Genomic DNA, 25,797 nt, shown 5'->3' with positions numbered 1-25,797 from the left:
CACAGATATGCATATTTTATATGTAAACATAAAAAACATTATTCAATGAATAAAATGATAGAGATTTTCTTTATCATTGAGCTTTATTCTTTTCCTGAACTTACGGTTATTTCAGGTACTTCAGGGCTCCAGAGCTTGCCAGGAGACGCACATGTCCAAGAAGGCCAGTCCCCAGCAGGGAAGCAGGATGGAGCCCCAGGTGCAGGTAGGTCACGGCAGGATGGGGGTACTGGGGATGGTCGAAGGCAGGCAGGGAGGCTCGGGGTCAGGCAACGGGGAGGGAAGCATCGGGGTGTATGTGGGGCACAGGTAGGCCAAGGCAGGATGGAGTGAGGGGCGCTGTGTGGGACCCAAGTAGGAAGGGAGGGGAGGGGTGCTTCAGGAGCCAGGGTCGGGCTATCCCCTCCCCCCACCTCCTGCCACCTCCCAAAGCAGCAGCTGAGTCCCTCCTGAGCTCCCTGTCGGACAGGCCCAGCTTTGGCATCTGCGTCCTTGCCCCAACGTTGCTACACGGCTCCCCTCATCTGGAGCCCCCGGCCCACTTTTCTTTCCCACCACAGACTGAATGCATCTTTGGACATGTGGCTGGCTCTGGGATGAAATGTTTCCAGGGCACTTCATTGGCACTCTTAACTCGTGTCATAACACACTGAATTGTTTTATAAGTACGTTTAGAAATAGCTTATTCACAAGAATATCAAACTTCCTCATTCTTGGTCAACATTGACAGATTGTCATTTATCTTAGCATGTTATACATACTTCAGTTAAGTATTTTTCCCCCTTTGTCTGTGATCGTCTACAGATAAAACTGGTCTGCTATTAGCTTAGAGTCCATCTCTGCCTTTGCTCTTTCATTTTTCCTGAACTTCTCGTGTGGGATAATTTCTCATATTGCTTTCCCTGATCCTAACTTACTTATTATAATTAAGCGGGGTGTAGGAATAGGAATATAGTATAGTTATGAATGTACAATAACATATATTCCATTATTCTAAATTGATTTAAATTTACTTAAAAATTATAGTTGAAGATAGAGTGCCTCATTTGGAAGGGAAGGGGGTCTACAGAATATTTGCTTTTATAAAGGGGGTATTGGGTCTGAAATGATAGCTATGGCCATAAGTTAGCAACGTTTGCTAGGAACTGGGTTGATGTTAACTCTGCTAGTTCTGATCCATAGATCATAGTCCTTTGTAGATCTATGGTCTATTGTAGACTTTGTGTGTTAGGTGCAGCATTTATCACATTTTATGTACCGCATTATATATATGATATTCAGTAGCTTACCCTTCTAAATGAAAAGATAAAAGGACTATAGATGAGTAGATTCTTAGTGAGTTGTTCCCCGCCCTCTCCCATTCCCACTAATTTGCTTAGAGATAGCCAATACAGACGATTCTTTAAACATGTGGATGAGGATAGAAACTCAATCCTTAACCATTACACATTTTCAGGACTGACTTTAAATTAATTTTAGGCTATCATTAGCAATGTACCGCTATTCTCAGGTTTCTTTTATAGTCTCTTGTTTCGATGACCTTTTCGTACTTCGGTCTTTGCTTAATTTCATTCAGAGGTAGAAAACATGGTAATTTTTAACAACTCCTTGGTAATTCTGCAAATAAAAAGGAAGTTTTAAAAAGGCAGATTTAAAAAGAAAAGAATTGATTTGATTCCAAAGCTGGTATTAACATATTTTAATGCAGAGGAAAGATAAGGAGCAAGATGAATCTTAAGGTTATAAGAGGCCCATCAAATTGACCTACATGAGCTCACAGAAGTTACACGTTTCCTAAGGCCAAGGAACTGTTTCATGACCTTGAAGGGTATATTAGTATTTCTATTTAAGTCATTACATTTTCAAACATTGGAACTGCTCAGATTTGGTTCACTGCACAAACCAATCACTTAGAATGTTAAAGAGCATGACTTTGGTCTCCTGGAGACAGCTCTTCTGTGATTGAGCTCTCGTTTGCACGGCCTGTCTACCTTCCCTGTTAATTTTTTTTTCTTGTTTTTTTTTTTTTTTCCCCTTGTCAGCCTACATTGTGAATGCAACTGATAGAACAAACACCAACACCTAACACTGGAAATTCTCTCCTCTGGACTCATTTGAAACACATGCTGAGGTTCTCAATCGGCAAGTTTTATAAAATGTCAGAACGTTTTAGAGTTGGGAGTGATTGTTGGAAACTTTATAATCACACAGGGAGCTTAAGAATATACTAATGCCTCAGTCCCACCTTCAGAAATTCTGAATTAACATGTCTGGGGAAGACTGCAGGCCCCTATGTTTTTAAAACGTTTTCCAAGCAATTTGAATGTCCAGCCAATTGGAGAACCACTGGGCAAGTCCCATGCGATCAGATAAAAACAGAAATTTATGTAGGATTTGACATAGCAAAGGGCGCAAAACTACACATCAGAATAGCTGAGAATAAACACAGACGGCGCCGGACCTCCCCGCCCCGCAGAGGCCCACGCTGCCTCCCTCCGCCGCGGGGACCCGGGGTGGCAGCCGCCGAACCCCCGTCCTTCCCGCGCCCCGCGCCCCGCGCCCCGCCGCCGGCCGCACTCACCTCAGGGGCGCAACCGGCACAGCCGGCCGTCGGCCTCGTTCCTGCCGAAGTGTCTCGGTGCGGTACTCCCTGGGCGGGCGGGTTCTTCCCCGGCGGTCGCAGGGGGTTCAGGGGTGGGGGGGCGGGGAATGGCCGTCACACGAGCAACGAACCGAAGCGCCGCCTGGTGGCATTTTCCACAGGCCGGCGCCACCGCAGCCGCCTTGGGTCCGCACAGCCCCCTGCCGGCCGCAGCTCTTGCTGTCTCGCCGAGCCGACAAGCATACGCGGACATGGGTGGGAGCCACGGCGCTAGTCGGAGGCAGGGCCGTGGTGTGCGCAAACTCTTTCCTCTGGGGACTGCGCGCATGCGCACCAGTGGGGCGGGACCCGCGGCCGCTGCGTGGGTCGGGACACGCGGCCGCTGCGTGTGGGCCGGCCCTGCCCAGGGGCGCTGGTCCGGCTCCGCCAATCGCGAGCGCTGGGTACCTCTTGGCGTGGTCGAATTGAATGGTTCGCGGCCGCCTGAGGTGGCGGCAGGTGGGCACGCCGCTGCCCTTTTGGCAGCTTCTCTGAGATCGGGAGGGGAATCCGCCCCTCATCCTTTCGCCGGAGCCCCACCCTCCCCAGGCCGCGGGACTGGCAAAAAAAAAAAAAAAAAAGCTGGGAAAGTAAAACAACACTGACTTCAGGATAACAGTTATGTCTTTGGATGGAAAGAAGGGAATGGGATAAAGGAAAGGTGAAAAAGAAACTTCAAGCATTTGTATATGATTTGATTTCTTAGAAGAAAGATTTTTAAATGCTAACATTTTGCCACAATGCTTCAATGTTTTAAAGAAATAAAATATTCATATGTAATTTTATTACATAGAAACGCAAAATATAGTCATGCATATGCACACAGATATGCATATTTTATATGTAAACATAAAAAACATGATTCAATGAATAAAATGATAGAGATTTTCTTTATCATTGAGCTTTATTCTTTTCCTTAACTTACGGTTATTTCAGGTACTTCAGGGCTCCAGAGCTTGCCAGGAGACGCACATGTCCAAGAAGGCCAGTCCCCAGCAGGGAAGCAGGATGGAGCCCCAGGTGCAGGTAGGTCACGGCAGGATGGGGGTACTGGGGATGGTCGAAGGCAGGCAGGGAGGCTCGGGGTCAGGCAACGGGGAGGGAAGCATCGGGGTGTATGTGGGGCACAGGTAGGCCAAGGCAGGATGGAGTGAGGGGCGCTGTGTGGGACCCAAGTAGGAAGGGAGGGGAGGGGTGCTTCAGGAGCCAGGGTCGGGCTATCCCCTCCCCCCACCTCCTGCCACCTCCCAAAGCAGCAGCTGAGTCCCTCCTGAGCTCCCTGTCGGACAGGCCCAGCTTTGGCATCTGCGTCCTTGCCCCAAGTTGCTACACGGCTCCCCTCATCTGGAGCCCCCGGCCCACTTTTCTTTCCCAACTGTGACCTGTGCTCAAAGGCCCCTTTTTCCGGGACACCAGACCCAATGCACCGTTCTCGGGACACCAGGGGTATTACCTTGTTCTGCTGCCCGGTCCCCTGACCCTCTGTCCCTTTTCTGGTCCCTTCCACACCCACTTGTCAGCTGAGGCCTCTGTCCTGGTTCTCAGCCCTTCTAGGGAAAGCCAGAAGGCCAAGGGAACCAGTGTCCCAGAGCCAGCAGCAGAGGGAACCCATCTGACTCCCTGCTCCAGATGCCAAATGAAGAGCTGTGTTATAGAGTGACAAAAACAGGCCCCAGTTGAAGTTCAAAACCTGATCTTCATAGCCCTGTGCTTTGGCTCCAGTGACACCATCTTGCTCAGGAATCCTCTCCACTTCCCCCAACCAGAGGGTCCCGGGTGTTTTCTAAGTCTCTGTGAGCCTGGGTCTCTTAACCAGACAAGCAGAGGTTCCTTTTTCCCTTTTACATATGTAGACACGTAATACATTCCCGTGGTTTCAAAATAAAAAAGCACGAGCAGGTATGCAGGGCTCCCCGCCACCCTCTGTCCAGCCCCCACCACGAGTAAACATGTTTAGTCACTTCTAGAATTTATTTAGATTCTTTTTCTCAGTTTGCAAAAAAAGACACAGCCTAAACTACAGAGATGCTTCCTCATCGGTACAGAAAACAAACACTGTTAGGGGTCTGTGCACGTTGATCCATTAGGTAGTCGGATTCTTCCTGGGTGTTAGGAACATTAGCCCCTTATTGATCTTTCCTGGAACTTGTGGTTTGTCCTTTTTCACTTAGTATATCATGCTTTTTTAGAAAAAAATTGTATTTAAACTATTTTTTCTTTTATGGCTTCTGTGTTGTGAGTTAGCTTTAGAAAGCCTTCCTTCTGACAGGTTTACAGGGGAATTCATCACTGTTTCCTCCCAACATTCTATATCTTTGTTTTTCGACATTTAATTCTTATATCCATTCAAAATATATCATGGTGAATGGTGTGAATAAGAATGCAACGTTTTTTAGATCTTTAATTTATTGTTTCTTCCTAGTAATCCATGAATTTTTAAAGAATATAAAATTCAATCCCCTGTAATTTATTTTACGTACAGCAAGATGTAGGGAGATGGTTTTATTATTGTTTGTTTTTGTCTTTTTCCAAGTGACCAACCACTCAAAACAGCATGTAATGAGAAAGAAAAAAACCTCTTTTCCTTCCCATTTGAAGCCCTCTCTTTTCCCATAGGATGCTCCCGTGTGTATGTCTGGTAGAGCATCTTCTTTAAAACAGGACTGCATTTTTTATCTGTAAGCCTTGCCTATATATTTGTAAAACAATAGTAAGTAGTTTTATCTGTAAGCTTTCAATATGCTACAGTGTCATTTTATTTTATTTAAAGACATATCAAGTTTCCAACATTGAATTAGTGGTTCTTACTTCACTTTCATAAACAGATTATTTAAAATTGCTCATGTTCATAAGAAAATATATTTACCTTGAAGTTTCGTTTTTGTCAAAGTCCCAGTCTTTCCCCTCACACACTTCTTTATTCTGAGATCTTGGTCCCTATTTGAAGTAGAACAACTTAGACTCCTTTAACAAGTGCTGATTTTCTCCCACGGGATTTGTATCACTTATTTTTCTCCTTGATCTATTAGGGGATTTTTTGTAAGTAAATTATCCTCACTAGCGTATTTATGTTTCTTCTTATTTCTCCTTGGATTTTGCTCTATGAATGCTGATTTTATGCTATCTGGTGCAAAGATAATTATAACAGAAAAGCATTCTGGCTTTTTTTTTTTAATCACACTAAAGTTTTCTTTTTTGGTCTTAATGTATTTTGCCATGAATTCAGCTTTTTCCCATATAAATAGTAAAGTCCCTACGTTTTTTCACTTGTAACTCCCTCGTTGTCTTTGCCATCGTCTACACTGAAACCTTCTGAGCTCTTAGTCTTCAGTGCATCCTACTGTATACAGTGTGGAGTTGGATTTCCTTCTAATCCACCCTGAGAGTCTTTCAATAGGTGCGTTTATTCTGTTTATCTTTGACGTGGCAACTGTTTGACCTTTACTTCACCAAACAGGATATATAAATGGTAAATAGATGAGACACAGGGAAAAAACCCAGTATCATTAGTCATTACAGAAATTCAAATTAAAACCACTAAGCAATGAAGATAGCACTACTCTCCTATTGGAAAACTACAATTTTTAAAAATTCAAAGCTGACAATATCAAATGCTGGTGAGAATGCGGAGGAACTGGAACTCTCCTACACTGCTGGTGGGATGGAGGAATGGCACAGCCGCTTTGGAAAATGGTTTGGCGGTTTCTGATACCAACTCATTCTCTGAAGGAAATCCTATTCTTCTGGTTATTTAGAGTCATATTAAACCATTTCTAAGGGTCATACTAAAGGAAATAATGTGTAGAAAGGACCCCAATTGCTACACAGTAGATGCTATATAAACGGTCACGATCAGCTCCTCCTCCAAGGCAGAGGTGGGACACTTCCTCCTTGCTTTCTGACTGAGCACGAGACACCTTGACGTGTCAATCCAGACCTGCACAGACATCAGCTCCACCTGCTCAGGTGCATAGCTTCTCCCTGCTCCTTACCTGCTTCCTGTCACTCACCCCACCTGGGCTTCAACTGTCCCCTCAGATCACTGATGACGATCGCACTCACCTCATAAGAACGCCGTGAGAAATCAAGGTGAGCAGATCTTGGATGCCCCAGCACGTTCCATGGGATAATTGTTTCCATGGGGAACCCTCCCTAGACTGTATTTTTAGCACCTCTTGATTGTTTAATCACGTGTTTGTTTTGGAAGAAGAGAAAAATTTGGCCATGATGGAATTGCTCCCATCTGTCATCAGGTTTGGGATTGGGACACTATCAAGCTTTTCAGAAACATCACAGCCCACCCCACCCTCAGCATCCCCACCTGCGTAACACAGTTTCATCATGGTTTTGCTATTTCATGTTGAGTTCCAATGGTAAGATCATCTCATTAACACTTAACATTTTTTCCCTTAAAAAATGTTACCTGGAAGTCAATCCTATCCTTAAAAAACATCTTTTGGATTGACGTCCAAAAGTGAAACATTTGACCTAAGGACGACAAAACTAGCATGAGCGTGGCCTTGTTCCGTGCTGGGTCTCATCTTGGTGCGGCAGGCTCCCCTCGAGGGGGCAGAACTGGAGGGTCTGCCTCACGGTCATTGTACCTCAAGGACAATGTGCCCAGTTGGGCTTGGTGCCCGTCTTGAGGCTCAGCTCACTGTGACCCTCTAGGACGCCAACCTCTGTGCTTTGTTTTGACAGGTCCCTGCATTGAGCTCCCTGAGGATATGAGCCTTTCTTCAGTGACCAGTCGTCCATCCTTGAGAACCGTCCCAAAGCACAGCCACCCTCAGCTGGTGCACGGAGCTACGGGGAGATGTCCCCTCCTGCCAGGAAGAGGTCCATGCTGGTAGGTCCCCACTGCCTGCACACTCCTCCTGGGACCTCTCATCATACCCAGCAGGGCTCAGCCCCAGGGGCCCCATCAGAGAGAGGCAGCTCTCCAGCATCCAGGCCTCTGAGGTGTCCAGTGAACAGTGAGGGTCCTACTCAGACCCCTGCGCTCCTAGGGAAGACCTGCTCATGCCAGCCTCGACCGCTGGGCAGCAGCAGAAGCAGCAGCAGGGCAAGGCCCCAGGACAAGGAGATGCCCACTGAACTTGGGATTGCCCGGGATCCCGAACATGGCCAAGAGTCGTCAATGGCCTGCGTGGGGTGTGCCCTGCGCTCCGCCAGCCCTCTGTGGGGCCCTCCCTTTGCTGAGTCTGCACACGAGCTCCCTGTGATGCCAGCCCATGGGGCTGACAGGCGCAGCAGGTGTTTGTGGCTCCAGAGACACGATGGCTTCGCCAGGAACGAGGGGCCAGAATGATCCCCACTGTACCGATGGGGGACTGGGGAGACCCTGAGAGGCAGGTGGCTTGTCCAGGGTGACAGCACTGCTGATGAGGGGTCTGAACCCAGCTGCGTCCTCAGAGCTGGCGCCCTGGCTGCATCCAGGCCTCCCCAGAGTTCTGGCGAGGGGGGCTGAGTTGGTGTCACTGTGTGCGGACATGGCATGGGCTGGGAGGTGAGCAGTCGGCAGCCCAGAGAGGCCCTTGGGGAGCTTTGTGTAAGGAGGAAGCTTGGGGAAGGGGACCCCAGGAAGTGACCTCACTTCCCTGGCAGCAGAACCCAACAGAACTTAGAACTGAGGTCACCAGGCACCCACTGTCGAGAAGCCCCTACTCAGCTCACTTGGTTGCTGAACTTGGCTCCACTCAGACACGTTCTGCTGGGTCCGAACACCCCGAGGCCATGGCCTCCGGAAGGCCCGCTGCGAGGGGCTGGGTCAGCGGTGCTGGCGCTGGGTCAGCTCTCACCCCAGGCGCCTCTGGCCTTTTGGCCACAGGGACCCAAAGGTAACCCAGGGAGGCCCGGGGCAGGCCCGTCCAGGCCGGGCCACCACTCAGACCCCACCCAGGGTAGCCCCACACCCCCTTCCTCGCTGCTGGAGGTGGGCAGTCATGTTGGGGTGGGGGGGCCCTGCCTCAAGCACGAGCATGTCAGAGGCCTGGGGGGCCGGTCACGTCCGCACCCCGGGTCCCAGCTGGCGGGCTGGGCTGTGGCCAGCCGGGCAGGGCCCTGCTGCCTGAGTCGAAGCCCATGCCCTCTGGCTGTGTCTCTTCCCTCCCGGGTGGCCGTCTGAGCTGACCAAGGTCCCAGTCCGAACTGGCAGCAGAGGGTCGAGTGGACAGAAGCAGGAGTGGTCCTGGCCGGGCAGGGCTCTGAGACCTCCGGGCCGGGCCGGCTGCCGGTCACTGTCATTGCAGAGCCGGACACCGCAGGAGCCGCTGCGTGAGGACACCCACGCTGCCTCCCCGAGTGAGGGGCTGCTGCACGCTTCTCAGGGCCAGCATGAGCTCTGGGTGACTCTGCACACGGATGGGTCCCCGGCACCATGGCGGCCTCCTCCCCAGAAACCACCCAGGCAGTCACACTAGGGTCCTGCCCGCGGGTGACAGGCAGCTCAGCAGACCCAGCTCTGACCTGGAGCACCTCCCTGGGAGTCAGGTGGAGGACCGAGAGCCCACCGAGGCAGAGCCCGAAGGTGAGAAGGGCGGGGCTGGTGCATGTGCCTAGGTGAGGGAGGGCCGAGGGCTGGGCCACACAGGGAGGCATCCCCAGAGGCTGCTGCTGGCACCAGAGCAAAGACTGGCCTCAGACCACCTGTCTAGAAGAATTCAGTCACAAAACACATCCTGTGGGCACTTGCTGGGTGGGAGCTGTCCGGAAAGCTCTGGGAAGATGTCTGTCCTTGAAGAGGCCCACGGAAAGGGAGGCACGTGCGTCAAGTTTTCCTCTCTCACAGCATCAGCACCTCCACAAGACTGAAAGCTCTCTCCACTTCCAACAGTCACAGGTCCAGAGCAGGCGGGGGCAGGGGAAGATGCCAGAGACCAAAAGCAGGACCATCAGGATCCAGCAGGAGACCCCGAGCTCCCTCCTGCTGCTCCTGCCGCTCCTGCCGCTCCAGTAGCTCCTGCTGCTCCTGAAGGTCCCGCAGCTCCTGCTGCCATGTCCATGACGTGCTAAGTTTTTAGTGTTCTGGAACCATGCATTGGAATGTGAACAGAAGCAAGAAAATGGATACTCAGCACTACTGGGAACAATACTTTGTCATGCAAGAATCTCTCGCATTCCTACTTTGGAGAGAAGGCTTTGACAAGTTCATTAACTTGAATTTTTCTTACATAAGCACATCCACAGCTCAATTCTGCTGCCCTTAGAAATGTTGTCCATCTCTAAATCGGGCAGGAATATAAGCCACAACCCTTCACTTTATCCAAACGTGGTTACCTTTTGTTTGGAAGAGAAAGGAAAAAGGAGTGAAGCAGTATCACCCCGGAGCATGAAGGATGTTTGTCCCCCGAGAGGCTGGGGCGGGTCCCAGGTTGAGCTGGGTGTCCGTGCTGACTGCTTGATCTGTGAGGGGCTCCTAAGCCTTCGATACTTTTCTTTTCTGCAGGTTTGTAATCCCTGAGGCTCTCTAAAGCACAGGAGGGCCGGAGATTCCCCTGCCTGGTCTTTAGTGGTCCTGTATCAGGACATAATTCCGTGACAATTAAAGTGGCTTTCTAAGGCCAGTGCAGAGTGGTATACAGAGGCAGTGTCATCAATGTGAATATGAATACATATTAATGTATATGTAACTATATGAACAATGTATCTACATGAACATATATATATGTATTTATGAAGTCTATTTATACTGAGTATTGAAACAGGTTTCTCTTTAAAGAAGGACTGCTTTAGGATGAAGAGAGAATACAACCTGGAAAATTAGAAATCGTAGAACATCTGCCTTAGGAAGAAATGGTAAGAAGAAATGAAGCAGGATTGAGAGAGAAAAATGCTTCTTGTTGAAATCTGTACACTGACATAAAAAAAATATACAGCAATAGAGCACCTGAACTGTGAGTTTAAAGGCAATACAAACCATTCCACTAAATTTATACTTATTTGCCTTCTCCTTGAGCAGACTTGTACATGTATACAAGTATTTTACTCCCCAGTTTTTTGTTATGCAAGAAATAACTATGATTGGAAACAGGGAAGATGCTCAGAAGCGTTTCTCTTTGAAATCTACTAGGAAAATAGAGCTATTTAACATGTGTGGTATTTATCACATACGCTTTTCTACCAAGAGTATGTATCCGCATATGGGAAATACTTGAAGAGAAAAACTCAAGAATGTCTCAGCTCCTTCCTCAGCAGAACCATGAGAGTCTCTCATCACCATCAATTGTCCTGCTCAAAGCAGAGAGTGTGGCATCATTGTGGGAGTAATGTGAGACCCTAACATTTTAGCAGACAGGTCAGCTACAAAAGGCCTGCCATGAAGAAGCCGAAGAACCTGTAGGAAATTTACAGGGAGGGGTCAGGAAAAAAAACACAAAGAGCAATTCTCTGAATCTGCTAATGCAGCTTTGAGGGGGAAAGGAAGCTTGAGGAAGGAATTAAGTGAGGGACTGTCATGGGAAATGGCAGGGAAGCTGAAATGAATGAGTTAATGAATTTAACATGGAGTTAACATTTTTAAAAAAATTCTGTAATCCACGCTATATTGTTTTTTTACCTCTAGGTAAATTTAGTCTGAAAGCATCCCAAGACCTTTTGGGGATGGCATTTCTGCCAATATTTGCCTGCTCAGGCAGCATCACAAATAAAAAACAATGGTTTAATGTTATAGTGGGAGGCTAAGCATTCAAATAGGTGAGAAGGGATTAGCTGCCTTCTGGTTTTAAAGAGGGCTCTTAGAGCTTAATCCCCATGAGCTATTTGCTCCAGTGTTTTTAATGGCCCTTAATAGCTCAAGCCTGCTCTGAACACATATGCATGTATTTATATTTGTATTGATACATATTGCATGTATCAATTTCTATTCCCTAGCTGAAATTTGTGCTGTGAATTACCGTAGTAAGCTTTTGTCTAAAATGTAATCATCTAATTATGTGTTCTGGGAGATGGCATGGCTAGACTCATAGAGCACCAATTCGCGAGCATTTAATTTTTGTTTTTAATAAGAGACTCGGTGATTATGAGAAAAGGGATCTTTCTCCCGCTGGACAGGGAACGCAGTACTCAGACTTAAGTGATACTTTCAGGATTGGAATTTTCCTGGCCAGCTCCTCTGGGCATCTCATTAAGTGTTTCTAGTACTGCCGAGTAGTTTTGCCCTCTGACATGACCTTTAAAGGAATCCTGTTAGTAAATCAGAGGCTAAGAAGTCACGCAACATGAACCTAATGTAACTACGCAACATCAAATAGTGCTATCAAGATGCAGTCTTTCCTTTTTTTTAAGGATAATACAAACCCCTGTGAAATCTCTTTTTCAGGTTCACTAAATTAGTAGTATTGTGAGCCAGCACTGATTCATCGCAATAATTTGGTGGAATCAAAGGAACTGGTGGAAGGCTCTGTGAGTAGCCAGGAGCCATAAAAAAGGATAAAATGGAGCCTGGATGGGAGCAGGTAGCCGCCTCCCATGTGCACAGGCTTTAAGAGGTTTGAACCATAGCATCACTAGTGTTTTCAACAGCTGAGTGTTACATGTCTCTTTTGATAATGAAGGCTCCATTAAAACTCCTTTTTGGCCCTCTGAGAGATGAATAAAAAACTCTTTAAACGTGGTGCATCTAATACTAAATGTCACATTTTACCGGTTGGCATGCATTTATCACTTCATTTCCCAGTACAGTAAACAACTCGTAACTCACCGGTTCCTTTGATTGGCAGCAGCCTTGGGCATTTCTTAACACTCACGTACTGTACTGCGTGGAGTCAAACTTCTGTAGTAATTGGCTTCAACAACAATAATCATAATAGAAATAATCATTCCAGAGTTAATCTCAAGGAGCCAAAAGAAGTAAGTCAAATATGGGGACAATAAATTATGGGGATTTCTCATTTAAGTAAGTAACAGGTTTAATAGCTTTCTCTAAGTACTGAGATCATTCAATTGAACATCTGCTTTCCAGCTGTGTATATTGATATATTACCAGGTTTTTTTCCCCTCTACCCTAAATGTATCCATAAGTTTTTAGGAGTTTCACTACCTGACTTTTTGACAAAGCCTTGATTGTGAAAGATGTAAAAATGTCAAAAATTCCATCGGCTATATTATGCCCAGGGTATTATTTTTCCATTGACACCAAAGACAGATGTCCATGGACAATTAAACCATTCTCCAATCACACCTTGTTCCAGCTGGGATCAGAGAATTAAAAGGAAATAAGCCCTCATAATTTACTTATTGCCAGAGTTCCTATAGTTTCCTTACTGTTAACAGTCTTATTAAATAATTCTATCAATACGAAAGGTACATTGTACGTTGCACGAACTTCTCAAGTTGGCTTTTTTGTATTAAACTTAGTATTTCATCTTTTATAATAATTCATATACTGAGCAACTACTTTCAGAAAAATCCTGTTAGTTGGAGATTAGGATATCTTAAACTTGCTAAACCCCAAGTCAAGCCTTCGAGAGTTTAGCTGTAAAGCACCACACTGAAACAATCTGTACTAAAAACTGTGAGACTTGCCATTCAAAATAGATGTAACCCAGCATCTTGTCTAATAGGGCAACATGGTCCATGTTCTCCCCTTCCAACGACAACAACAAAATCCCAAATAAGATGTTATCTTCTTCCAGTCAGCCTTTATCATTACTGTCACTATAGCAACTAAATAGCTCAGAGTTACAAACTAAACAAGGGACCAAATAACTCGAGCTTATGAGCCTCTGTGCTATCACTGTTCATAAGATCCTAATTCAGAAATGCTCAAGTCACGCTCACAAAGGAAAACCCATTATTCCCTCTTTCCCTGACCAAAAGTATGATTAATAAAAGAGCTTCACCATGTTCTAGGCTTTATGGATTAAACAGCTTAAGACGTGGGATGATGTAACCTGAGGGGACCATGTATTCATCCCAGTCCTCGGACACACTTCACGATGGCAGTCTGCTGGCTGGCAAAGTAATGTGCCAGGGAAGATGAGATTTATTGATTGGTTTAATTTTATTAAATGACACTAAAGAAACAAGGGTTGCTTTTCTTTTTTTTTTTTTTTTTTTTTTTTTTGCTTTCCAACATATGTAATTAGGAGAATACTGTATATAAAAACATAAAGTAGGACAGATTTGGACTTTCCAAATGAGTTCTATCAATAATAGACCCCGAGCTACTGCAGCTTTTCAGATTCTTAAAAGAACAGTGTAATCTGTGAGATGTTTTCAAAATTCTCTATTATTTTTCAGAGCCATACATGTCTGGGTATCTAAACGCTTAAGAGGCATATCTGAGGAGAAAGGTTAACAATAATAATTATGATGTTAATAAGATTTGTATTAGTTAATAGTTTTTGCATACCTTATTACATGCCACTTGCCACATATTGTCTTTATTTAATTGAACTATAGTTGGTTTACAACGTTGTGTTAGTCTCTGGTGTACAGTGTAGTGATTCAGTTATACATGTATATATATTCTTTTTCATATTCTAAGGCTACTACAAGATATTAAATATAGTTCCCTGTCCATGTACTATGTTTTTGAATTCACGGTATTTGTATGCCCGGCTTACAGAAAAGCATGTTGAGTCACAGAGAGAATAAATAACTTCCCAAGTTAAAGGAGAGGCAGAGCTAGGATTTGAACCTAGGCGACCTGGCTCCAAAGCCTACTCTCAACCACTGAGTGCTGCTCAAATAGTTTTCATGTTATGCCTCAAAGGCGCAACAGTGTGGCTAAAAATACGAAGTAATGTATATTTCTTGTTTTCCTTTCATTGCTATTTATTGAATGTGTTATCTTTTCTATTATAATTGCTTCTTCTTCATGTCAAATTTATATCTAATTTCAGCTCTGTGACTTTTACACCATTTTTGGCAAGATTATTGGTTACCTTCCATAAACTTGCATTTTTTAATTGGCAGCCATTGAACGCTTGTAGCTTTCAATATCTATGCACTCAAATACCTAACATACCCAATCTAATATTACATTTTAGCTCTTTAAAGACAGCCCACCACCCCCTCTCTCCTGCCTCTCAGGTAAGAAACCTGCTGATGGAGAGATGACAGGCTGCATTATCTCAAAGTGCCCTGTTCAGAGGGTTTGTCCAAAAGATAACAGAGCCACTAAATTTTTTGGTGATGAGCGCAAATCAGAAATGAAAGTATTGATTTCTGAGAGTAAATCTTAGCATGAGTGGAAGAGAGACAAACAGGCCGACAGAATCTCCACCCCAGCTTTTAAATTGTATGACAATAAGAGAAGAAAATCAGAGTCAGGGATCTGATGCAGGGGGCTTCTCCGACAGGCAGATAACAAGGCTTTCTCTGTGGTTGACAGGGGACAAGTGATACCAGAGCCTGCAGTCCCTATGACAGCAAGAGACTCCCAGTGTAGTGGGGAAATCAGGGTAATAAATATGAGGGTTCTAGTGACATGTTGTAGGTATGTTACCATTAAAATTATACAGCGAGATAATGTATGAAGTCAGTTTGCTTCTCTGAAATATTCTAGATACACCCCTAGACACTCCACAGTCAACATTTTATTTTCTCCCTTCACAATCAACTAAGATGCATTTCATAAATAATAAAATCAATCAGATAATCCTTTGGTTTTTTACCTGAAAGGGTTAACTTTCTCCTTGTTAAAAAGTTCTGGAAGCATGCTAAGCTATTCTACCCAAGGTACCAGTCATTCTAAGATCTAGAAGGGTTATCATCGGGAGAGAGGACCAACCACATCCAGGGTCAACATCGGAAGCTTAGAGGCAGGTGGGTGATGAGAAGTTACAGTACATTAAGTCCAGAAGGTTTCACAACTTAAATAAGAAGTGAAGTATGAAGAGTTCATGTAATGACAACACACTGTGGCAAGTTCTCTGTTAAAAATATGAGTCCAGGGGACATAGAGAACTGGTATTCCAGCAGGATGGAGGAAAGACAGCCAAGAAAGAAGGCAAAGCAGGATCAGGATGGCTTCTTGGTGGATATGACAACTGAGTTAAGTTTTGAATAATGAGGAGGAATTTTCCAGCCAAGGGACTGGGTGAGAGAGGTGATATTCTGCCCCAAGAGTCTGGCATAGTCCCTTTCAAGGATCTTTAAATAGTTAAGCATGGCTAACTGCTAAAACTTCACAGGTCAGAAAAGTTGAATCTGCAGACTTTGGCAGATGCAAGGTCATGAGCAGACCTGGCCATGCTTTGCAGTTTAAATTTTATCCTGCAGGCACTGGGGAGCCACAGAGGGGTTTTAAGAGTCAAGTCACAGCTCTTTAGATTTTTCAGAGATTTGAATTTTTAATTCATCCTTCAGCAAGTGAACTCTAGGAAGGATCAGAGGCCGGACCAGCCTGAGACCCCAAGGACCAGTCACAATAACTCAGGTGAGCAATGATGCAGTGGACAGAAGACAGAAGCTGTGAGATTCAGGAGGAAGAGATGCGGTGGAGCATGATGAAGAGTCCATAGTGATGGGACTTGCTCCCCTCTGGGTTGGGAGAGAAGGGGAAAAGCAACAGATTGGAGAGTGCAGTGGGGGGAAGCCCATTAGTCTAGGACACGAGGGTTTTCCAGATCCTGTTACTGAGCTCCTAGGCTGTAGTTGAAGGTGTCCACAAGTGGAGACAGCTCGCTGTGGGCAAACTAACGAATGCGTAGTGATGATGGACAGTGTATTCTAGGAAACTCATTGGAGGTTAACCAGGAGGAGTTTTAGCTTCTCAGAGAAAAGGACAAAGATGAAGATGGCATTTTCTCTCACTCCTTCTCTTGCCTTTTAAGTCAGAAGGAAGAAATCAGAGACTGAGTCTATAGTCAGTGTTCACTAGAGATGTACACCCTAAGAATAACCCTGGTCTTGTCATTCTGCCAAAATGTCGATTACAATTTTAAGTAACTTTTCTTTCTAGCTAGATTTTTCAGAGTAAGGATTGTGTCTTATATTATAGTAGTTCTGAAAGCGAGCAAAAAAAAAATGTGTGTGAGGTAATCTTTAAAGATAATCTCTAAGGCTGGTAGACTCCCTCGGCCTAAAGCAATGTGAATACAGCATTTCTAAGCTGTAATTATTCACAGAATGTGATTTACTGAGCACATAAAATGTGCTAGGCATGGTTCTAGGGGTGGAGGATAGAGCAGTGAACAAAAAAAGCAGAATCTCTGTCTTTATGGAGTTTACATTTCAGGAAAAGAATAGATAAGAAGCAAGTACAGTGCATAGCATGTCAGATGATGGTAAGTGCTGAAGGAAAACATGAAGTGGGGAAAGGGGACAGAGGATCAGAAGGTGGCTGCAACTTTGGATAAAGGGGCCATGTCTGGTCTCCTTGAATAGGTGATATTTGAATAGGGAGCCAAAAGAGGCTGTGAGCAAGCCATGCAGTTACCTGGTGGAAGGCCTTCCGGATAGAGAGAGAAACATGGGCAAAGGTTTTGAGTCAAGGATTTGCCCAGGGAGCTTGATGGCCAGTGGGGGCAGAAGGTGTGTGAACAGAGAGAATGAGAGGAGGAAAAGCAGGCTTCGGGAGCAGGGCAATGGGAGCAGCTAGGATGCTGAGGTCCAGCATGGCTTTTATTCTCAGTGAGGTGGGATCCATCACAGGTGTTTAGCAGAGGAACTACATGGTCTGACATGTTTTCACAGCATCACTCTGGCTGCTGTGTCTTTGAGAATAGGGCTATGAGAGACAGGGGCCAGAGTACGGAGACAGTTGGGAAGCAGAGGTTTTTGCAATTATCTAGAAATGAGGGCAGCTCCGAACGTGGACCAAGATTGTGACAGTGTAGGAAGGAGGTTAGAAGTGGTCAGTTTCTGGATAGACGATTAATGTTTCCCTGGTAAGGGACAGAAGCCCGATTCAAAGAAGAGCATGTGGTGACCGTGTTTGAAACCGCCTTAGTCCTCAGACCAGAATTTACAAGATCTGAGGGTGACAAGCTGGAGAGCCAGGAGATGTGATGTGTAGTCTGAAAGCCAGCAGGCTGGAGACCCTAGAAGAGCGATATTTCAGTCTGAGTCCAAAGGGTAGAAAAAAAGACCAACGCTCAGAGACAAGCAGTCAAACAGGCGTTTCCTCTCAGTCAGCTTTTTTGTTCTATTCGAGTCTCTGATTGGATACATCTCATTCACATTGGAGAGGGAAATCTGCTTTAATTGGCCTGCCTAGTCCAAATGTTACTTTCATCCAGAAACACTCCACAGACACACCCAGAGTGATGTTTGGCCAGATGTCTGAGCACCCCCATGGCCCAGTCAGGTTTACACACAAAATTAACCATCACAGATCCACCCCTTGTCAACTTGGCACCTATGTGCGTCTCCTTAAACTATACTTAATCTCCAAATAAGGACAACAAGGTCATAATTTTACCCAACATGAAACCAATATCCTGTGTGTTAACCGAAAACACTCGAACTCTTTTGCCAGAAGTGAAGGTAAAGTCCTTGAGTGATGTTTGCTCCCCTCCCTGACATTCCATAAATAATTAGCCGTACTTAAACCCTGTGATATAATGTCAGTGCATCTTCCTTTACATGATCATGGAATACAGAGAGAAGAAAGCAAAGATATTTATTTTGTATGCACACGCACAGATTCACAACAAAATAAGGAGGAAATACTCAAAACAGTTACAGTCCTCATTTCTGTAACTGGCCATGTGGTCATAGCTGATATTAATAACTACCTTCTTCCAGTATTCATTCCGTATTCCCTTTGCCTTCAGCAAGCACTTCAACTGGTTGTGATTTTTAACTGGTGGGATGACTCAAACCTTCATTCTGGAAGAGTCTGGACCGTTCGTAGTCCTGCCTGGATTGGGTTGCTAGGGTTTTCCATTACCTAATCACAGGGCATGGTAATCCTAGAGACACTGTAAGTGATCTCCTATGTTCCAGACACCCTCTTGCTTACTCCCGCTGTAGATGAGTCGTCCAATTTCCCTTTGGTGTTTAGAATTAATCTCTATAGTCAGCACAGTAAACCCCTTCTTTGCCTGTTAATCCAAAGGCATTAGGATCCCAAAGTGGCTAGGCTGCAGTCTTAATTTCCAGTTCAATGGAATCATCTCTGTGTCTCCTGATGGAAGTTCTTCCTTTGGAGTCAAGATCTCTAGGCCCACAGAACATTGTCAGGGAACAGGAGGCAGAAGTGTCGCCAGCAGGTTACTAAGGGTAGTAGCGAGTGGTGCCACTCTCATTTCCACACGTGACTCCTGGACCTGTGAAGCCTGGCTGTGGGAGAGGCAGGACTTTGTATCAGACACTGATTTAGAGCATACACGGCTTTCTAGAAAGAATCTTGCTCCAAACCTTCAAGGTATTGCCACTTAGCTGGCACTGTAACTGGGATTTTAAAAGGCTATTCAACTGTTCTGTTAAGCCAGCTGCTTCGGGATGGTGGGGGATACGGTAAGACCAGTGAATTCCATAAGCACGGGCCCACTGCCACCCTTCTTTGCTTTATTCAGATCTTCAGCTGATTGAACGATGTTCATCCATATAAGGGAGGGAAATCTGCTTTATTCGCTCCACCAATATAAACACTGATTTCATCTCAAAATACTCTCACAGACACACCCAGGGTCATGTTCAGCCAAATAACTGGGCAAACTTTATTCCAGCCTAGCTTTAAGAATGGATGTCCAAGGCAAAGGGAACTAGACCAAACAGAAAAAGCTTCCTATTGAATGGAAGAAGGTATTTGTAAACAAGACATCTGATAGGGGGTTAATATCTGAAATGTACAAAGAACTCATACAACTCAACATCAAAAAACCCCAAACTGTCCAACTTAAAAAAAAGTGGGAAAAGAACATGAATAGACATTTTTTTCCAAAGAGGACATACAGATGACCAACAGGTACATGAAAAGATGCTCAATATCACTAATCACCAGGTAATGCAAATCAACAGCACAGTGAGATACCATCTCACACCTTGTCAGATGACTATCATCAAAAAGACAAGAAATAACAAGTGTTGGAGAGGATGTGGAGAAAACGAAACCCTTTGTGCTTTGCTGGTGGGAATGTAAATTGGTGCAGCCATCCATTATGGGAAACAATATAGGGATTCCTCAAATATTTAAAATAGAATATCAGATTTAAAATAGAACTACTATATGATCAAACAATTCCACTCTTGGGTATTTATCCATAGAAAGTGAAAAAAATAACTCAAAACCCTATAAGCACCTCTATGTTCATTGTAGCACTGTTTACAATAGCAAAGACATGGAAACAATCTAAGTGTCCATCAGTAGATAAATAGATAAAGAAAATGTGACCTATCAATCTGTATAGATAGATAGATAGATAGATAGATAGATAGATAGATAGATAGATAGATAGATAATGGAATATTATTCAGCCATAAAAAAAGAATGAAATCTTCTCATTTGCAACATCATGGGTGGATCTTGAAGGCATTACACTAAGTGAAATAAGTCAGACAGAGAAAGACAAAAACTATATGATTTCACTTACATGAGGAATCTTTAAAAAACAACCATAGCAAAAACAACAAATGAGCTTATAGATATAGAGAACAGATTGGTGGTTACCAGAGGCAGGGGGTAGGGAGTGGGTGAAATGGGTGAAGAGAGTCAAAGGTACAAATTTCCAGTTATGAAATAAATAAGCCATGGGGATGTAATGTACATCATGGTGACTCTAGTTAATAATACTATATTGTATAGTTGAAAGATGCTAAGAGCATAGAGCTGAAAATTTTTCATCACAAGGAAAAAATGATAATATGTATGGTGACAGATGTCAACCAGACTTATTGTAGTGAACATTTCACAACATATACAAATATCAAATCATTACATTATACAGATGAAACCAATAAAATGTTATATGTCAATTACACCTAAAAACAATTGGATGTGCATTTAAACAGGCTTGTTAAACCACCTTTAGTAAGGGTAGAGTTTATTCCAGAACAAACTCTATTCTGGAATTTGGGTCCAAGCATTACCCTAAGCTCACAGTATGGAGTAGATTAATAAATTGGAGAGAGGATTTCAACATTTTAGTGCATCCTGTTCTGTAACCATAACCCCAGGGCAGGACAGAATGAAGGAAGTAGGAAGTCAGAAAGAACTTACTTACACAAGCTTGCTCCTTGGGAGGCAACAGCAACGAACTGAGCAGCACATTACCTAGTAGAGAGGCTGTCTCTTTCCATACTGGATAGTGAATGCAATATTCAAAATGCAGCTAAAATTTTTGATTTTTAGCACAGAAAGGATATTTGATTCTGAACTCACATAATGGTTCTGGAAAATACAGTACTATAACCTCTAGATGCTGACCTTGATGTTACATTTACTGCTTTATTGGCACCAACCTCCATTTGATAATCTACCAACAGATGGTCAGGGTATCTTGGTATGCGTTCTAGTCCCTTGTCTATTTGTGCATCATTTGACAGGATACTTCTGAGGCAGCAAAATTTAGCTGACGATGTTATGGTTCATTGTTTCCAGCAATGGTTTTGGCTTTATCTAGAATTCTTTGATTCAAATTGACATATGACACTAATCTTATTCAACCTGATTGTCAAACAATAAGGATGTGACAACTCTGTAAACTTTCAAGAGCTATTGTTGTCTTCCATAGTGTGCATTTCAAGGGTGCTGTCATGCCATGGCTAGTAAACAAGAATATTTAGAGAGCTGATTTTAAAATGGTATGAAGGTTAGTGATCTTTTGAATTAAAGGCATAAAACTGAACAGTATTTTAATACTAGAGCACTGGATTCCTGGCAAATATTAAAGTGTTATCAAATGTATCATTCATTTATAGATGAATGGTGGCACACAGATTTTTTGTCACAATTTTTAATGGTAGTAAATTATCTTTCTAGTACTTGGAATAGTTCCACTGTAACACACAAGAATAATGGAGAAATTCAAAGCCAAAAATTGTTTGGGTTTTATATACTGTAATGAAACATTTGGCAGAATTTGGTGTATATATATGATTCCAGAGCCCTTGTAAAGAAATATCGCAAAAATAATTTGGCAATATGGATTACAGTGGGTGAAACTTCACATTTGTCCTAAGAATTCAATTTTTTTACCTGATGAAGTATAAGAATTATGGACTAAATTTTAAGTACCAAGATGATTATTACAACATTTTATATAAAAACAGAAGCAGAAAGTAGGTTTAATTACCAAATATTTGAATAAATTATGACATATTAAAATGAATTTTAATGCAATGAATATCATAAACCAGTTACATAGTGTTTCCAAAATATTGAAAAATAAGAGTACATATAATTTCTATATGTATATGTATAAAATGTATATGTATATGTATAAAGTGTCAACAATTTATCTTTTTAAAAGGAATTGATGTGTTCAGTCAGCAGAGAACAATGTGTCTTTGATGGTGGGATTACCAGAGCTTTTTATTTCTCCTTTTTTGTTGAAGTTTTGCCAGTTTGTACAATGATGCATACAATGCAATTAGAAAAAAATCCATAATAGTTCAAAAAATAAAGCATGAAAATATTTTAGTCATTAATTCTGTGCCATTAATAGAGTCTTCTACAGTGTGCATTTCCAGGGTGCTATCATGTTGTGGGTAGTAAACAGGAAAGTTTTGAGAGTTGACATAAAAATGTTGTGAAGGTTAGTGATCTTTTGAATTGAGTGCCTACAACTGAGCAGTATTTTAATACTAGGGAATTATAGATATTTTGATAATCTAAGATTTTCAATCTTATTGATAGATGAATACACGCACCTAGAAAGATCTCCTGAGTTTTACTTGCTTAAGAACAAGTCTTATTATGAAATCTAACAAACCATAAAGATGCCTCCTCTTATGTACTTTTTAGGAATTTAATAATTAAGTGAGGAACTATTTCTCTCTTTGGAAGTTCCCATGGGAGTTAAGCAATTCTCCTAGGGATCTAATCAGACTGCTGTCTCAGTACCATCTGAGTTTGAATGACACTTGCACCAGAGTCACAAAATAGAAAATAAACACACAACTTTGAGTCAATAAAAACCAAGCAGAGGAAATGATTATTCCCGGTGAAGTATCAGATATGCTAACAAAGGCAGACATGATGACAGCTTCTGTGAAGGTTTACCTTTTCGAAGTCATCTACTAAACTCAAGACATTTGAATGACATTCTCCTCACATCTATCTCAATAAGAATTTTGCTCTGTGTAATGTACTAACACATACTGAGAAATGTTTATTGACATGGTGTGTTTCTTTATTTAACAAGTCAGGCAATCATTTTATTTCAGTCTTTTTGTGTAAAGTGTGGGACTACTTCATTTTCATCACTTAAGAGTTTACTAAGATTTCACTGTCTCCGAGGGTGTTGTTTTAACTTCATTATTGCTTGATCAGGTTTCCACTTCAGTGAATTCTTCATTGAAACCCGACAGCCTAAGTAACAGTAGGAAGGAACAAAGCTCTGATGCTGGCTGAGTCTTCAGTCTTTGTTTCTTATGAGATGTATTAAAAGGACTAGGCAGATAACGAGTCAGAGTTTCAACTCCATTCCTTTTTTGTTAGGTGCATTTGATACTGAAGCTTAGGAAACAAATAGATAAAGAAAATACAAAATAGTGTTAAAAGCTTTAAAAAGTAAAATAGGAAAATTGTGCTGCATTTGTAAGTTTTACCAAAAACAATTCTTCCAATTAAGGATCTGACACCATTTAAACTAAGCTTTATTTAAAACTATAGTGTGCCACAATAAATTTGAGGTTACACTGGTTCATTTGTTAACAGTTTCAATGCCATTGACACCATCAAGCAGACTAGTGACATCAGAATGATTTACTTAATAAAAAGATTTTTCCTTTCTGATACAATATTTTTGTGATGTATTTATGAAGTAATTTCTTTCTGAATTACATAATCATAGCAATCTGCAGCCTAAATCAATCTCATTTAATGACAACAAAACCAATCGATTAAATGACATTAAAAGATTTTTATCAGTTGAAGTAGGTCAGGCCTAGAGACATGATCTAGCTCCTGGGGGATCAGAAGTCTGCTCAATTATTTTCAATTTTAATATGTTTACACTATTCTGTGTAATTAATAAAAACATGCATTCTATAAAAGGGATTTCTAACTCCCGTCCCATTTATCAGAATATGGTTGCAGAATTAGGGAAAGAAGTTTGTTGCAGGATAGTCTTGTGTCAGAATCCTATGACGGCCCACTAGTCTCACATGTTCCATAAATCTCTCTGATTATGTCTTCCCCTTTATAACATTAACATGACCACAAACACCACCAGTTATTAAGAACACAATTATGTCTATGTGAGATAATAGGAAATGTATATTAGCCTCCATTTCCAGCTCCTAGCACAGAGATCCTGAACCCTTGTAATTTCCTGGGTGATAGGAGTGCCTTTTGTTCTAATGAGACAACTCAGAGGTGGGGGTGGTCTCTGGATGGCTTCTGAATGAGAGCTAGTCACCAGAAAGACCAAGCCATGGTTAGAAGCTTGGAATTTTCAGCGCTGCCCTCCATTCTCTTGAGAAGAGAGAAAGGCTGGAAGTAGAGTTAGTGGTGGATCATGCCTATTGATGAAGCCTCCATTAAAGTCCCATGGATTTCGGAGAGCATCCAGATTGGAGATCACAACCACACACAGAGAGGCGATGTTCCCCACAGGAACAGAAGCTCCTGCGCTCAGGCCCCTCCCAGACCTTGCCCTATGTATCTTTTCATCTGGCTGTTCATCTGTATCCTTTATTATATCTAATAAACTGGCAAATGTAAGTATTTCCCTGAGTTCTGTGAGCTGCTATAGTAAATAATCAAACTTGATATATTGACTGTCTCATGTGGACCAGTGCTCAGTTTATTAGAAAATTCAAATTAAAGTTTTCATTCCTTAACAACACGTTCATACTGTATAGCACAGGGAACCATATTCAATACCTTGTAGTAACTTATGGTGAAAAAGAATATGAAAATGAATATATGTATATTCATGTATGACTGAAGCATTATGCTGTACACCAGAAACTGACACAATGTGGTAAATGGATGATACTTCAATTAAAAAAAAAAAAGTTTTCATTCCTTATTATATAATCAGAAAATAATAAACTCTAGCCACATTTATTACTCTAGAACATGCAGAAGTATTTAAAAGTTTATATTTGGAATCTCATCAAACATAAGGCCTATTATTACATGTAATCAACTTTACTGAAGTAAATACTTACCCCTTACAAACAACTATCGAACACAACCTGTGATGAATAGATTCACCTCTGAGGTGGTTATTCATCCTGGCCTACATTAGTATCACAGTAAGTTTCCACTGTGCATTTCAGTTAAAAAGAATCTTTTAAAAGCCTCTCACACAGTAACACCATTTCAGACAACTTTGGCTTCAGCTCTACATTTATATTTATTTTTTGTGTATGAGGCCCCGTTCTTCAGTGATAGAATGATACTCTTCTTATGTGAGGTGCGCCCTTCCATCTGCTGCTGCAGTCAATTACACAGCAGCTCTCCTGGGGCCCCCTGACCCCTTGTTAGAATGTACCCACTCTTCCCACCCATCAGTCGCCAAGTGTTCACTACCTGTGGAGTCTTGATGACACAGCTCGGTTCTGCATGTCAAATAGTCACTTTAGTCCTACTAAATTCTCATTGCGTGACATTTTGGACCACTGATGAAAGCTGGAAAAAGCGTTACTTCCATTATGGGGTTTAATAGTATGGTTTTTTGACACAAAGCAAAAATAAGTATTCCAAAATTGTGTTGCATGGTCGTTTTCTCTCTTAAAAAATAATCTTCTGACAGTGCAGCGTTTTCCTGTCTCAAATGCCATAATAAATAGGAATTTGACCACAGTGGTTAATATAGCAGCTCCATGGACTGAGATACTGAGGTTTCATTACTGACTTCACACAAGGAATTAGACCTGCCAGGACACTTCACTGATTAAAACTTGATTAACTGCCTGTTAACGTGTCAGATTTTACTCACCTTCGCAAGGGCACTAACCATGAAGAACAGACGAAAGGAATGCTAAAGGAAATGCCATTGGTAGCCCAGCAGATCCTTACCCAGTTCCCATCCTGTGGGTTAAGCTATTTAGCAGAATTTTTATAAGATGTTTCTTAGAGTGAATAATGC

The 25,797-nt window shown here is 42.8% G+C and overlaps 2 long non-coding RNA genes across 2 annotated transcripts in view; both read right to left on the bottom strand.

Moving 5' to 3' along the window:
- Positions 1–64: 64 nt before the first annotated feature.
- Positions 65–2,210, bottom strand: LOC116659631. The gene is made up of 2 exons (XR_004315014.1): positions 1,499–2,210; positions 65–339 (listed from the first exon to the last, which is right to left on the bottom strand). It is a non-coding gene; the product is annotated as an uncharacterized LOC116659631 (long non-coding RNA).
- A 1,316-nt stretch (positions 2,211–3,526) lies between these two features.
- The window catches only part of LOC116659635, a 23,403-nt gene continuing 1,132 nt past the window's right edge, over positions 3,527–25,797 (bottom strand). The window contains exon 2 of the long non-coding RNA XR_004315020.1: positions 3,527–3,801. This is a non-coding gene — a long non-coding RNA (uncharacterized LOC116659635). The remainder of the gene's footprint in view (positions 3,802–25,797) is intronic.

Source organism: Camelus ferus, chromosome 24, assembly GCF_009834535.1.
Source record: "Camelus ferus isolate YT-003-E chromosome 24, BCGSAC_Cfer_1.0, whole genome shotgun sequence".
Lineage (NCBI taxonomy): Eukaryota > Metazoa > Chordata > Mammalia > Artiodactyla > Camelidae > Camelus > Camelus ferus.
Note: the sequence above shows the minus strand (reverse complement) of the source record. Positions and strands in the feature narration are given on the sequence as shown.